At 40.4% G+C, this 16,868-nt stretch overlaps 1 long non-coding RNA gene across 4 annotated transcripts in view; it reads right to left on the bottom strand.

Moving 5' to 3' along the window:
* Positions 1 to 13,124, bottom strand: part of LOC308199402 — a 68,969-nt gene extending 55,845 nt beyond the window's left edge. For 2 of the 4 annotated variants that reach the window (XR_013954612.1, XR_013954613.1), the window contains exon 1: positions 13,027 to 13,096. This is a non-coding gene — a long non-coding RNA (uncharacterized lncRNA). Of the gene's footprint in view, positions 1 to 13,019 lie in introns of all 4 variants that reach the window. The other 2 variants (XR_013954611.1, XR_013954614.1) reach the window with 2 other exon arrangements.
* Positions 13,125 to 16,868: the final 3,744 nt, after the last annotated feature.

Below are 16,868 nucleotides of genomic sequence, written 5' to 3'. Positions count from 1 at the left end.
AAAGCTATTCGGTGGAATCTCATTTCATTTCTAAGTTCACGTGCCTAACAGGCCAACCTGTGAAATTAGAACTAACTAGTTAACATGCATGCACACCCAGTTGTAGCTCTGCCACACCAAAAGTGACAAATTCTCCTAAGAATTGTGTGCATATGGTGCAGCTACTGTCAGTATTTCAGATGTAGCTGTACCAGCAGTGGGAAGAAACCTCCGTGACACCTTCTGGTGGGTGAGATCAGACAAGATGGGCATTTCAGGTGGAGCCGCATGCTTCCTTTCCAGCACTGTGCTGTGAAGAGGGCGCATGCAGTGGAGCAGGCACAGACACAGGCCCTGGACAAGAAGCACAGCTGGTGCACAATCACTGCTGAAACTAAGAGACGATACCAAACCTTTCATATCCAGAAAACACATCATGAACAGTCCTTGTATAAATTTGCACTGCTCTTATCAGCTGGCTAATTCAAGCAGTTTCAAGGTCCTCATCAGCTATACTGTTGCTTAGGTGAAGAGGTCCTCTGGGCTAAGAATTTTTACATGTCTAGCCTGTGAAGGATGTTCCTGTTTGAAGAGGAGACTTGTGAGCTGTCGAGCACTGGCTGCTCCCACTCCAGCTCACCCACATCCCGGTCCTCCACCAAGGCAGAGTGGGAGCATGTTCATACCTAGAAAAACCACTTGCAGAGCAAAGCAGAGCTCTCTCATTAGACATACAGGAGCATGGCCGCTCACTGCGCTCTCCCAGGCCCGACCTTCTTCGCCGGGGCGGAGGTGCCGCAGGCAGCAGCTCGGCTCCCTGGAAGCTCTCGCAGTGCTGGCACAGCCCAGGGGGCGAGGCGGGGGCACTGGGGACGGCGGGTGCCGATGTGGGACGTTCTGTGACGTTGCATTTCCCCTGCTCTGGCATGGCCAGCAGCACAGGAACAGTGAAACTTCGGGTCACTGTGTGCACTTGTAAGAAACATTGAAGTCAGGCCTGTTTTTAATTATGAACCATTTAACAGTGTATTTTAGCTAATGCATGGCTAAAAATACTCAGCAGATTAAAGAGAATTTATAATGCAGAAATAATCTGGATGAATGATGGAAGTTGTCAGAGAACAGCTAGACCACACCAAACAATGAAAACACTATTGGAGACGGGCTATTTAAATATTAAATAAATATCCAGAATTTCTGTAAATGCTGAACAGGAGATATGATGAAATGTTATTTTTCCTAATCTGTTCATAACGTAATTATGGACTCTATACTCCAGCTAAAATGATCATTTATCTTACTCTAAGTATTTCAATTGCTTTTTCTCCAATAAATTACAGATATTACCTACAAATGGTGACTAAGCACATCACAGAAGTTTCAAGCACTGCTGATAAGCCTATAAAATATTTAACATTTGTCTAGCATATGACTTCATTAAAGTATTTTGTGTCTATTTTTGTGGAAGTTTTTTCTAACTAAATTAGATATTGCTAACTAATTAATTCTACACAGACAAAATAATGGAGGGGGGAAAGCTATTTACAGGTAAATATTCTGAACTGTATTCCTTTTTTTTCTAATACCACCAGTGATGCTAATACTGATAGCAATACATATAAGTTATTCTTCTGTGATTTGATCTGGGGCCTGTAGGCAGATTTCTGTGTAACAGCCACCAATACATAGCAGATATATTTCCATAGTAACACATACACGCAGAGAATTTATGCAAAATACACCAGAGGCATAATTAACTGTATGTATGAAAACGCATAATGACCATAATCAAAGTAGAAGATGTGTTAATGGCAGCCAGCAGCCAGGAAAACACTTCCGTGTCACAGGAGGTTGGAGAGAAGCAGAAAGCCCCTCAGCCATTCTCACAGCGCGCGGCACGATGCACGCAGCCACCCAGGCAGCACCGTGCTCTCCTGCTGCACATAGCCTTGGCACAGGGGGCATCTGGAGTCTGCTGCCTTCACAGCAGAGGAATTTCAACCCATTTTGGTGCGGTGCTAAAATCTAGTTCTAAGAAAATGGACAGGTAACTGCACGGATTTGCAGTACTTATTTTATCGATGTAAATACTTAATGCCACGGCATTCCACCCAAAATACCAGTTATTTACTGTTCTGGGATCACCGAAAAATCAGGGCTAAATAAGAGACTGCAGTGAGGTTGTTAATGCAATTTATTTATTTTTTTTTTTTTTTAGCCAGGTGAATATGAAAAGAGGGTCTAGTATCACAGTTTTGTGATTTCTAAGAATGAGTGCTCTTAAGAAATATTACCTCCTTGCACTAAGTCTATACAAGAGCTCAGCTCAAATTATGAAAGTGACCTCAAGTTTCAGCATTTCCATAAACACTCACAGTTCGAACATTTCATTTGAGACAGCAAGGTGATTGTATGTCTTCTACTAGAAGCTTTGGTTACTAATTTCATATTGCAAATGTAAGATAGCAGTTCCTGGAAGAAAAACACGATTTGATAGGATTTGGGTTTAGCCTGATTGTGTGAAACAATGACAGTCAGAAATAAACATGCTTGTTTTAAATATATTATGCTCTAGTGCAAGAGTTAGTGAGGTAATACACCTATTGAGAGAGAAATCTAGAAGTGGGAGGAACCAGACCAAAGGAATTACTCCTCAGAGCAGCAGCTTATGTGCATTCAGAATCATACCCATTGACATTTGGGACAAAAATAAGCATTTACTGATTTACAGCTAGAAAAAGACTACTGTGGTTATCTAGTCTGACCTTCTAGATAATGCAACCAATTTTAATTCTGTAATTCTTACATGAAATCCATAGCTTCTGTCTGACTAGAGCACAGACATACAATTTGATTCAGTGACTTCAAGTGATCGACCAGATCTCTAAGTGGGCTGTTCCTGTGGCAAGTTACACTGGCTGTTAAATAATTGCAACTTGTTTATTCTCTAAATTTGTCTGTAGCATCAGCTTGCAGTCACAGAAAAAAATTCCTCACAAAGGGTTCTCACAGACAATGATCACATTGCCTCCTCACTGTCTCCTGGACAAACAAGATAAATCCAGTCAATACACATGGCTCTGTGTAATTGATTTATCTTCTGCAACACCGTTTTTGTTTTTTATTCCACTTAGCCTGAAGAATAAACAGCTTAAGGGGAGTGAGCTGAACTCAATTACATTTTGTGCATGGTTTATTAATTTACTATTCATCACAAGTATAAATCAAAAGAACGCAGTTGATGAGCTTTGGTGTCACTGAGGTCATAAACTGAGGAATCAGTGACACAGCTGTAACTTACGACATCCTGCAAAATGTCTACAAACAGTAGAGAAACACAATATGGAAATGAATTCTCTCTCAGATCCAAAAAACATTAAACTTCACATTTATTTTAAAGCCAATTTTCAGAGCAAAAGGCAACTTGTAAAGTGCCCTTGGAAAGAATACTTATAAATAATACAGTAAAAAAGTAATTTCTGTGTATAGAGAAAAACATACTAGGCAATTTATTTTTAGCATTCATTTAAATATATATATATATAGCATTTATGGTTCTAGATAAGATCTTAGCCTAATTGAACCAGGATATATTTCAAAATTCACACTGACGTGCTTTATTCATTATTGGTTTTTTGCAGGCAAAGTGGCTTAAGTTAGGAAACAGTTCTTTGCCTTTCCTTTACAGTATCTTCACATTTCCACCATCAAGACTTACCCAACCCCGTGTCAAAGTAACACGTCAAGCACAGAAGTTTTGACCTAGTGAATACTCAAATGGCTTTGTTTCTTGCTTTCTAAGAACTGAGCATGCATTTGTCTCACATTTTCAGTAATCTTGGTCTTTTCATTTGATGCTGATGTAAAGCTCTTACAGTTCTCAAGCCCTCTTCTTCAATTTTTTTTTTTTTTTTCAGAATTCTGCTTTCTTTCTCTTCAAGAAACTCAAGAAACTCTTGAATGTAACGACTACCTTTCTCTGTGGTGATTTACATTTGTGTAACCCTATGCAGCATTTGAGTTTGGCTGTCATGTTGCTCATCCTCTGAGTAGATTATTATCTATTGCAGAAAACAGGCCAAATCGCCTAGATCCATGTCAACAAAAAGAATGTATGGCATGACACACATCAAGCATGAGGATGGGTATTAAAAAGAGCTAAACACAATTAGAAATTCTTTTTTTATTTTCTTTCCCCAACTGAAAGGATAAGCATTATCATCGTTGCACATTTATTTAACTACTTTTGTATGGTTTGTAAGCATCAGCACAACTGTCATATTTGTATCCAAATTTTATCTTGGAAATAGCTAAACTTCTCCTAGAATTAGGCCCACAAGTATCTGCTCCAATGTCAAAGCATGTGTTTGCGAAGGCTTGATGTAGCTCTGCACAGCTCTCCACACGCAGGAACGCTGGGCGTCACCTCCATACCAAGCAGCACGACCACTCTGCCAACATGGGGCCAGGAACGAGGGTCTTTCATGAGGCACCCAGCAGTTCTGGGTGAGATTAACAGCAGATATCACACCTGCTTATGTGCATGGTGACATCTCTTGTCCTCGTACAACAATTTTCATCTTATTTATGGCTGATTTTTTTTTACTTCTCGGCATATTATGAAAGAATTATGACCATCCCTTCCTCCATGGAGATTTTTCTTGTCTTTTCTAGTCTGATGCTAATCTTTTCCTTTCACAGAATGTCAGCCAACACACTATTTAGTTTTACCCTTTTAGTTCAGCCAAGCAACTTAGCCAGATTGGCTGTGATACACATCCCAATGCCCTCAGTAAATGATATGCTACCTGTAGTTTTCTTTCAATACAAAAAAAAATAAACGAACCAAAAAAATCACTTCTGGATACAGTGCAATGATGTATGACTTCTTATCTTACACATTTAATTTAAAAAAAAAAAAAGCAGTAACCATTTCTTTCAGTGATTATAATTTCTTTCAGAAATTATATTTTTCCTAGTGTTGTCTCACTGTCTCCCAAGGCATGTCTCTGAAGACAGATGTCAACCTACTGCCAAATTTAGATTTAAATTTGTTTCATACACTGTCGATCTGTGCCAGAACAGAAGTGACAGGTTAAATATAGTATTTTCTATCTGAGAGCTAATGCCCTGATTCATCTAGGGGAAAGGAGGGAGGAAAGATGCACAGGAGAAAGAAACTAGTGGGTTATTGTTTGGGGGGGAGGGGGGAGGGCTATATTGGTTGGGTTTTTTTTTTTTGTGGTAGTAGCCTTCCATAATATAAAGAAGATGTATCTCCTACAAAAGAACAGTTGCAGGATCTAGCTGTGCAGTAAGGTCATTAGTTAAGAATATGCGAGAACCAACTCTTATAGGAAAGACTCTCTCATTGTAATTAGTTAACAGGTATATTACAAACCTGGAGGATGACGCTTTTAAAACAATTTTTAAAATTTCTATTACTTATGGAAATTCACCACACTGATTCTAGACCTAGGCCAGAATGCATTGCTGCACTGAAAGCCTAGTGACAGTTTTAAACTCTAAGAATTCCTCTAATAATTCACAGTAGGTAGAGCTTAACACAGTGTGCCATGGGGAAGTTCCAGTTCTCCCTGTAGTGGCAACCATCCTCCTGTTTGTTTGCCTTTCTCTAATGTTAACTTATATTCAATCTCTAGCACATTTGCCACAAACTTTGTACTAAAAGAAAGGCAACATAAATATGAAACCCTTAAGGCAATTGAGGAAATGTTAAGAGCCTGATCTCCTGAAGCAAGTGACCAAACTCGTAAGAATAATGCATGATGTATAACTCTAATACTTCATAAAGAAAACTTTCATGAGGAGATGCTCCGTGGACTTTTCTGTTCTTGTTGGAGCAATGGCAACTACTTGAAGCAGTGGCAAGAAACGTAACATACTTTCACTGGACAGACATGGCAAGAAAAAAAACAACACACCTTCAAGACTACATAAGTGGTTCTTCATTGTGTTTATCATTGAATACCTGGTTCCCAGAAAATATAGCTGAAGCTAACTCTTCCAAAATGTTTGCTTCTTTAAGTTTCAGATAATCAGGATTGTTAGTTTTCAATTAACCATGATCTCACTCCACATTAAGATGGAAATTTTCCATATGAAAGTCATTATTGAATTACAATTGTAGAATATAAGCCCATTTAAAGAAGTAACAGATTGATGTTGTAAATAAATCACCTAAAAAAATGAGAGGGACCAAATCCAACAATTCTACCAACATTCTTTACTCTGAATTTCCCCTCATCTTTCTTACCTCTTTTTTTTTTCCTGACATATGGACTGCATGAAGTAATTTTGTTATTTTTAAACTTAAAAAGAAAAAAAAAAATCCTAGTCCTGCTCTCTGAAGAGAAAATTATCATTAACTGACAAAAGTAGGACAAAACCATCCTACCTTTTAACTGTAAAGGGCAAAAAAGCGTAGAAAAGGCAGAATAGCAGAGAAAGTTATATCTAAGAAGGAAGCAAACTTTTTCATCTATTCATAGAAGTGGGTTTTCTAATGTTCCTTATGCTTGATACCACTACGATAGTACAGCATTTCTTACTTCAGCATTGTAATATATGGCACATCTAAATACTCCCCTTGTTCTGAGTGGCAGAGAGCTCATATAGTAACAATACACTAAAGTGTTATATATGTATCAATGTATCTTAGAGATTATTGTGATAGATAAATACATAAAATGCCTGTCAGTTGCAGTAGCAATGAAATCATACTGTAGTAACAGTGCATCAACAAAATCAGGCAAAAACAACCACCACCACTACCAAATGCCTTCAGCTCCTTACTCCCTGTAATCCCCTCCATCTCATTTCCGCATTGGTTCTTCAGGAGCTGACTTCTTCAAGTACCAGAACCTTTAAAGACCAGTCAAATAATTAAGGATTTAGATTTCACATATGTAGGCACAGTAATTAAGCCTAGAGATCTACCTCTACCTTGTATTTCTATCATACGTAAACTTAGCTGTAGAAGGCTAACAGTGTCCTGTGCTGCACTGGGAGGAGCATTGCCAAGAGGCCAAGCCAGGCGATCCTTCTGCACTGCTCAGCACTTGTGAGGCCGTACCTGGAGTGATGGTTTCAGTCCTAGGCCCCCCAGTACAAGAGAGACACAGAGCTACGGAGAGTCCAGTGAAAAACCAAGATGATGAGGGGCCTGGAGCACTTCTCCTGTGAGGAGAGGCTGAGAGAGCTGGAACTGCTCAGCCTGGAGAAGGGGCAGCTCAGGGGGATCTTATCAATGTCTATAAACACCAGAAAGGGAGGGTACAAAGAGGATGGAGCCAGGCTTTTTTCAGCAGTGCCCAGTGAAAGGAGAAGAGGCAATGGACACAAAGTGGAGCACAAGAGGGTCCATCTGAACATCGGGAAGCACTGCTGTGCAGGTCACTGAGCACTGGCAGAGGTTGCCCAAAGAGGTGTTGGAGTCTCCTCCTAAGAGATCTTCCAAAGGCGCCTGGACATGGTCCTGGGCAACCTGCTCTGAGTGTCCCTGCCTGAGCAGAGGATGGACCAGAAAGACCCAGAGGTCCCTGCCAATCTTAACTGTTCCATGATTCTGTGATATTTTTTTTTCTTTATATAGTCTCTATTTCTAACAGACTTTTCTGAAATTCTTAGAAATATACTTTCCTCTGTTTGCAGAACTTATTTTTCTTATCAATAATAATAATAATAATGCACTTACTTGTTTTCCAGATGAAAGCTTTTCGCTAATAGTGTTCTGTTCAGGTTTAATGATGTGATACACAGTTTTTCCAATCACACACTGAAGGTGTGCTTTGACTTAATTTGTTCACCTTCATCTCTGACATAATGTCTCCACTGTAGAAGTTTAGGCAAAGGAATTCTACTATAAAAACAACCTTCATGACTATTTCATAGTATATAAAGAAGTAGGAAGTACTCAAAAATGAAATAAACAGGATTTGATATTTTCATTGGAGCTGAAATTAAATGAACCTCCATACTGCAATATTCATTTAATATTAATGAAATATCTAGTCTGAAAGTTTAGAAATTTTAAGAAAATCCATAGTTGAGCTCTTCAAAGCTCATTTTGCGTATCTCAGAAAGGTGGATGAATAATAAAGGACATTTTGATAGACAATATGCCATGACATATGCAGATGAGAAGTAATAAAAATGTAAGGTTTTTCTCAGATACTCTGTGCAAGAATTCCGCCAGAATGGGGTGGACTGACCAGCTGCCATCTACAAGAAGGAAAATTGACTGTAAAAATATCTGCTTACATCAGTCAAAGTTAGACCCATCCAAACTTTGAATTTCACAGCCAATAGACAAGATGACCCTGTCTGTTGAGAAGGGCAGTCTGCTCTCGGGTTACTGCTTGACTTTTGTCAGTTAGCTTGCTCCCTTGGTGTGGATGTTAACACAAAGATCATAGTATTCTGGTAAGCATGATTTAGTCTTCCTTCTATTTAGCTGATTACAAACAGTGATTCTACTTAAGTACAATGAATTGTATCTTTATTCTCACTTGAACAACATCAGACACAGCCAGTCTCATACAGATGCAGCCCAAGAAAAGATGGAACAAGAACTGTGCCAATGCCACGCCATGCGGAGGGCCAATTTTTCCCACGGTCCTGTAGCACCACCGTCAGGCAGTGAGAGGAAATCTTTCCGCTCTCTGATCCCAGGTTTACTCGATCCCTCTGCCACGAACCCGAAGCTGTATGTATGTATGTATGTATGCCCTGTTCCCTCTTGCCCAGCGTTCACCTCACGCACACCAAGTGCATGCTCCCACTGAAATCAAATACAAGGATTTACCCAATGAAAACCAGTGCAAACTACAGTCTTAACTTGGCGGGGGCGGGGAGTTTGATTTATTGATAAACTGAATTGATTTCTGAAGTAACCATAAAATCATGAAAAGAAACTGCTGTCACAGTGGACCATCAATGAAAAACCATAATAATGATGTGTAATAAATGACTGCCAAAGAAATTAAGTTGGATACAGTACCACTTTTGAGGTCAGTTGTGTATTCGCACCAAGAAAACTGTTCAGTTCTAACAACTAGAAAAAATGTGGGGAGGAGGAAAATTCACTTATGGAAAATTATATCATGTGTAGCTAAGCATTCAAATGAAGATAACAAGGATTGATGAAGGGTAAAATAAATGTGCACATTGAAAAAAGTACTCAAATTCTGTAATGATCAGAAGGGAGACTCGATATTCCCACTCAGTTTCCTATAGAACAAAACGGGAAAACATAATTTAATTTAAAAATACTAAATCCCAACAGGTGTCAAAATAATTGTCTTCAAGCAATGCCTACTTCTGCGGAAGGTCAGGACAGCCAGGATGGCATGGCAATGGGGAGAGCAGCATCTGTGCCCAGGGGCAGGTGAGCCCAGGCTCTGCCCCCGAGAGCCACGGCTGCTGCAGACTGTGGAGCTGGAAGCTCTAGAGCAGCATCCCCTCGCTGCCAAAAGACGGGTATTTTAATGTATAAAAGCATCTTAAACACATGCTTTTAAATATTTCATACTCATATGCTTACGTATGTTTCCATGTGTTTAGCAAATGAAAATAAGTTAATTCTAGAATTATGTTTTTTAATGAATTTTCTTAATCTTCTTGAAATGCAGCTGGCACTGGTGACTGAAAAAAGAAACAGTACCAGGTTCATCTTTCATTTAATTTACATCTGGGTTTGTTACTTAAGGAGCATCAGTCATTCTAAATTAACTTTACACAGATACTCTTTGTTCAATGGTAGAGATTGATTTTAATGCAACAGAAATTAGAAAAATTAGGATGCTTTTTATAAAAAGGTATTTTTTGTCCTGAATGGTTTGCCTCTGGTCTGTTATGAAGAGTTTAATCGAATGAAACATTGTCTGGAAGAGATCTTCAAGTTTTAAGGAAATCCTTGCTAGTCACAGTTAACATTCATGAAGTACAAAGAATAAGTACATAATTCTTAGAATGTAATGTACAGCACTTTAAGAAGATTGACAAAACATTGCCTGTTAAAAGCTTCATATTAACATACTAATGAAACAGTTTTCAAGCCATTATGGAGACACTGAAGTTTTTATGGTAATAGGTAATACAGCAATAATGACCTGTAAAATGCACAAGCATAAAGAAAAAAAAAATGTTAAAGGTCCATGCTTTGAATAGCTATTTGTTTAAGAGTACAACTGTGTTTGGGAATTGCTGTTACTTCTCTCTGGCAGAAAATGATCAGGACATTGACACCATTTCTCCCCTGTCCTAGAATGGAAACGTGAGACTTGCACAGAAAATTCTGCAAAGCAAGTCTTGCTGCTCTGTTATAAATAACACAGCTCTGAATGCTACACTGGAACAAATAAGACAATGTGCTTTGTGTCAAATTTGTAGAAAAAGGTGCAAACCTTGTCACTGGGACTATGTTTGTATTTAATCTTCCTATCTGCCTTAAGATCCAAAAATTACTAGTGTACAGTAATGCTCCTTGTACTTTTCTGGAGTATTTTGTATCAGACACCAAATACAACTGGTGAGAATTAAGCACATTAAGTCCTCCTTGGAATCGTATTAGCACACACAGATCATTTCCCAAGAAAAAAAAAAGAAAGAAAGCTATCATCTGCTCCTTTCACCCTTCCATTCAGAGCCCCTCACCAGCTTAATATCCTGCTGTGCACCTGACTGGCTCCTGAACCGCCTGAGTCTATTACACACTGCCTTTCAAGCTGTGCCTCCTGCTGCTGGGTTCACTATTTCTGCTGCCGTGCCATGCCGTGCCGTGCCGTGCCGTGCCATGCCTTTCTCCCTGCTGTTTCTCCCACAGTTCCTCTCCCACTCTCTCTTCACATTCCCTCCATTAATTTTTCCCTTTACTCTTCTGCCTCCCTGCCTCACACTCCAACATCTCCGCAGAGCTCCCCCCCACCCCGTACATGTTGCCCACCAGGATGGAGATGCTGTGCGGCTGCCAAGGCCTCTGGTGTACGGTCACCTCCACAGCGCACAGCTCATCCAACAGCAGCAAGCAGGCACCCTCCAGCTCAAGGAAGTGAGCAGAAGCCTTCTGGGCAAGGATAGCAGCTGGCAAATATTTTTACAGTACTTTGCATCATCTGGTCTTGGTCTTGACCTTGCTTTGAGGATCTTTCTCAAGAAAACTACAACCACACCTTTAAAAATACCTGAAGAAACGAGGCACAGTACTGAACTGGCAGCACCCACAAGTTTCTCTAGTGTAAGATCCTGATGTAGTGTTCAGATTTTCTCTTTCTACCTTTCAACTCCTGTCTTTCATTCATTTATTCAATCACTTAGTTAGTTAGTTAGAAAGCCTTCTTTTATCTCAAAAGAATGAGATAACTTTTCAGTGTTGGGTACCCAGTACAGGACACACCACTGTGCGCGGGGCTGCCTGCCCTGGTTCAGAACGGACGCATGAACTGGAAACTACTCCCAGAAGGGTAAGTGGGGCCCTCAAACACTTGCAACACCTCCTCAAGGAAGAGGGACAAACCAGATTGGGACTGCTCTGCCTAGAAATGAGACCAGTGAAAAATGAGGCTAACAGGGGGCAGCTACGACAGAACCCTAACGCAGCGCCAGTGCTGCTGCCGTGGCCCCACGCTGCCAGTAGCTGGGGACCCGCGGCGCTGTGCAGGTGGCACCACTGCCATCACAAGTCACCGCTGACCTGGAGCAGCACATGTCATCCTGCCACGCTGTGGCAGTGGTTCTTCTGCCCTGGGGCTGGAATTGGCAGAAAACCCTCACTGGCTTTTTCTGCTCCGCTTGGAGATAAAGCTGCCATAACTAGGGAGTTAAACACAACGGGCAAAATCATGCAGATTGCTGCGGCAAAACAGAAAATCACGGGTATCTTACTTCTCCATCCTAACACCTTTTCCCCTCACACACCCAGAAGACGTTTCTAAGAGGTGTCGCCGGTCACTGAACAAGTGTGGTGGCCCACACTCTGCCCGCCCCCTCTGCTTCCGAGCACCAAGGCTCTTCAGATACTCCGTGTCAAACAGCACGAGCAAAACCTCATTCCAGTGGGTTCAGGCACAGCTTCTGACAGACCAAAGCCACCAAGCAAAATCTGGCAAGGTTCTCCAGATATCCCACGTGGACATCTCGGTTGTAACACAGCGGTTAATAACCAGCTCCATCAGCCTTCGCCAAACACAGCACACTACTCTGGATATCCACGGCATTAGCGTTTTGAGACTGTTTTTAATTTTCTAGCTGGAGTGCGAAAATGTCACTCTCCCAGAGGAAACACTTGATCTTCCAAAATAATAATACAGACACTGTCACTCTTAGTAAGCTTAGTAGTTCAACAAGACTACCACTGGAGCACAGCAATTTTTTCTTTTTCTTTTTTAATCCATGAAGTAAAAATAGATAAAAACATCAGTGAAACAAATTGAAATAAGAAGGATCAATAAGCAGAAAAATAATGCCATGATCCTTTGTCTGTCTTGATTAAAATTCTGATGGACAGAATAAAATCACCTTCAGGAAAGAAATATGAGTTGAGGAAATACAAAGACTGAAAAGACCCCATTACAGCACCAGTCACGAAAAGGAAACTTGTCACAAGATCACCCAAAAGGTAAGTCTTCCTCTTGAAAAAATAACCACGAGAGCTTTTAACCACACATAAAACAAACACAGCATCATTTAACAACAGAAACAACCGCCTCCACAGAGTAAACTCCATGGAACATTGCTGTCGCTACAGGAAGGCCAAGGCCAAAAGCAACTACTATACCTAAAAAAACAGTTTTGTAAAAAATTGATAACCAAAGGTAAGGGTTCACTTATGCCATTTTCAGGAGGGGAGGAGCAATCTAACTTCAAAAATGATCTGTTATTGTCTACACTGAATGACATTAAGCAATGGCATATTTTATCTGCTACACAGGCATTCTTCTACATTGCTGGCTGACTTGTTCATGAGCACACTTGTTCATTCCACATATACAGAGACAGGGAACAGTGCATAAATATATTACAGCTTACCAAAGCTTGTGAGAATCAAAAGAAGTATATTCCATAAAATGCTCTTAGTCCCTCTTACCCCACTTTTGAAGGAGGAGGGGAGGGGAGGGGAGGGGAGGGGAGGGGAGGGGAGGGGAGGGGAGGGGAGGGGAGGAAGAAGCAAACTGTTGAGAATTGTCTTTTTACCTGAATAATTCTGACATATTTCAGAGATCCCTTACAAGATCAAAATATGTTCTTTTTGTGAAAATGTCATTTACCAGAACCATAAGGACGACTGTGAATAACATTTATAAGTATTCCACTCTATTTTTGAATCAAAGCTTTCATGCACATGTATTGGTGCTACAGCTGTGACGGTGTAAGTTGAACTGACTAAGTGAGCCACACCATGTTTCTAATTAAATTGTTTTGACCATTAACAGAACTCTGCTGCTTTCAAAAGCAAATCCTTGGATTTTGATATTAGGAAAAAATGTATCCTGGTATGATTTAATTTTTCTTCAAAGAACCTCAACTTTCTAATGACATGTTATTTGACTCCTGGCGTTCCAGTCCTTTTTAGATGAGTATGTTAAATACGTAAAGAAGGCCTTCCTTCTTCACAATAGAAAGTGACATAATTAACTAATGACCTCAAATTAGTTCCTACTTTCAGGCCTACAGTGTTTTTCCTAAACACATCAAGTCTATTAATTCTGATATTTCTTTGTGAACACAGCTCAAGTTTATCACCTTATAGAAACACAAAAACCAGGGAAGAGATGAGAAAAAGTAAAGACTGGCTCCAAGTCAGTCAATAAGCTCCCAGGTTCCACCCTGTTCCATGTTTGAGGGAGTCCTATATAGCCAGGATTAGCACGCAGCAGCATGGTGAGGTATTTCATAGAGCATTTTATCATATCATTATATTTCTAATTCCCATGTGTCAGCTGTATTAGCTTCCATCAAAACACTGGATGTATTGCCAGCAGACCATCAAGAGGCTTTGGCTCTGGTGTTCCCAATAACTCTGCTGTTCCTCCTGCTATGGATATGAAGTTTTACACTGCAGAATTTTAGTCTCCCTTCCCTTCCCTTCCCTTCCCTTCCCTTCCCTTCCCTTCCCTTCCCTTCCCTTCCCTTCCCTTCCCTTCCCTTCCCTTCCCTTCCCTTCCCTTCCCTTCCCTTCCCTTCCCTTCCCTTCCCTTCCCTTCCCTTCCCTTCCCTTCCCTTCCCTTCCCTTCCCTTCCCTTCCCTTCCCTTCCCTTCCCTTCCCTTCCCTTTCCTTTTTTTCCCCAAGCTGGTCTACTTGCCCATACATGATAAAAAAATTACTTTATTTCAGCTGCAAATGAAGGCTGGGAGAACGGGCCACGTTTCTGCACTATTGGGTATCTGTCTTACAGCAAGGAAGGGCTAGATAAGACAGCAATTCAATGCAGTCAATGACTGTTCAATTCACTTCTACAGAGACATTTGTTTGCACAGGGTTTAAAAATTCTCAGAGCAATGTCCAATATTGCATACAAAAGAAATTAAACGCTGGAAAAAATATTTTGGTGCTTTAAACTGTGCAAAAGACAAGTGAGTGAAATAACTTTATCTGGGGTGGAAGCTGGGCCATATGTAAGTTCAACTAGATCTCACCTTCTTTTAGCCATTTTTGATTGTCAAAAATAGGAATTTCTAGTAACTTACAGCTTAGTGAAACACCAATATGTAATTTCAGCTGGCTTCCACAGTTCTCTTGCATTTTTTTCAGCTTCTCTGTCTTCTTCATGTATTGCCAAAATTATAGTCAAGCTTAATTCACCTTACAGCAGAATATATTTGTGAACAATGAAGTATAACAGTTGTTTCAATAACACTTACTTCTCTCAAATCCTCATCTGAAAAACATCTGCAGATATAATAAATAGGCATATTTAAATATTCTAAATAATAAATAATTTGAGACCTTACTGCTTTTCATTCCCACCTGTATGTTGACCTTTCAGACAGACTGAACATCACCTTTCTCTCGGTAAATAAAGCAAGATTTATTATGGCATCTGCAAGATATATTATGGCATCTGCTACCGTCCTGGAATAACCTAAATTCTCACGTGAGGAATAAACAGTTAGCTCTATTCTTCACTTGGAGGCTTTCCAGTATAACAGCTCTAAAAAAAAATATTCCAGTTGTTTGCGAAAATATTTCAGTTATACACACTGCCAACCATTAGTCTGTTCAAACAAACAAACAAAAAAGGAGCTAAAAAAGATGCTTCCACAGATGATCGATTGGCCATATGTGTTGCCATTTGATAGTTCATCTATTTGTTCCTTCATTCCCGTTATTCATTTAGTCATTTTCTGCAAGTAACTGAATGTCAGGAAGGGTTCCTCAGCAGGTCAGATCTCTGCCTTCACATCATGCCTTGTGGTGGGTCCGCACTGCCTGGATCTCTCTATGAGAAACTCAGGGTGAGGAGCAGCCTTCCGCTCTGGGGCAGCTCCTGAACGTGTACGGCAGCCCCTGCTCTGCCACACGCTCCTGGCACTACAGCGCTGTTCCTTTGCAACACTGGAGACACATTCAGGATTCATTAAACTCGATCCCATTCTCACCACATCCCCCCTGCAACTGTGTGTCCTGGGAGCTTCTCACAAAAAAAAAAGCCTCCACAGCAGTCTGGGCACTGCCACATTGCTGAGATCCAAACCCTGCTCTAACCTCCCTGGGCATCCAACAGATGCACAAGGAGGACCTTATTTATAATGTAACTTTTTGAGAGGATAAATATTTGAAGTGAAAAAACAATACTGCAAATGCCCTACATTCTTTCAATACAGCTCAGGTAACCTCTCCGTGACTTTCTAGTTCTTTTACAAGACTTTGATCAATAGTTTGTCCACACTCGAACACTAGATTAAGTTATAATAAGTTATTCAGTATTCAGTTAACAAAAATAAATAAATAAATAAATAAACAAAGCTATGTGTAAAAAGAGAGTTTCAGATAACTGAAGAAAATGTCCAGGTATAGGTTACAAGCTTACTTATGAAATACCATACACCCACATGGTAGAAAAAATCCTGCGACATTAATTGTTTAAGCAAAAATACTGTTGTGCTATCAACATATTTTATTTGACGTATTGCATTCCAGAGGGCAGTATAAAGTAATTTGCTCTTGGCATGATTTCTTACCACTTACATTTCATTTACTCCACCAAATGTTCAAATATACACATACAATGAGTTGTGTGTTAATCCATCATCTCCACGCAGGGACTGCAGACCTAGGCTGTATCTAAGGTTGTTTACACCAGACACTGAGGAACAAGACAGGGCTAGCACTATCAGATAGGAGGTGAGATATCATTCAGCCAGTCAACAAAGTGTTTTCTGCTATTTGTGAAGACACTTTTCATAGTGAAATGCAACTTGGGGATTCATACTTAAGTTACAGTATCGGTGTAAACAGTTTTGCTATTACAAAAGCTCTCCTGGGATTCTTTACTATGCACAGCAAATGACAGAATCACAGAATGGTTTTGGTTGAAAGGAACCTTAAAGCTGCCCAAATCCCACCCAGCCTGGCCTTAGGCACTGTCGGGGATGAGGGATCTACAGCTTCTCTGGGCAGCCTGGGCCAGGGCCTCGCTACCCTCATAGTACAGAATTTGTTCCTAACGTCTAATCTAAGTCTCTTTCATTTTAAAACTCTTTCATTTTGTCCTATCACTACACCCCAACTCCTGTCCTCCCCAACTTTCCTGTAGCCCCTTTTAGGTACTGGAAGGCCACTAAATTTTCCCTGGAGCCTTCTTTTCTCCAGGCTGAAAAACTCCAGCGCTCTCAGCCTGTTTTCCTAGGAGAGATGCTCCAGCCCTTTG

The sequence above is a fragment of the Anser brachyrhynchus genome (assembly GCF_964034855.1).
Source record: "Anser brachyrhynchus genome assembly, chromosome: 8".
NCBI classification, from domain to species: Eukaryota; Metazoa; Chordata; class Aves; order Anseriformes; family Anatidae; genus Anser; species Anser brachyrhynchus.
The sequence above is the reverse complement of the archived record's forward strand: the minus strand, read 5'-3'. Positions and strand labels throughout refer to the sequence as shown.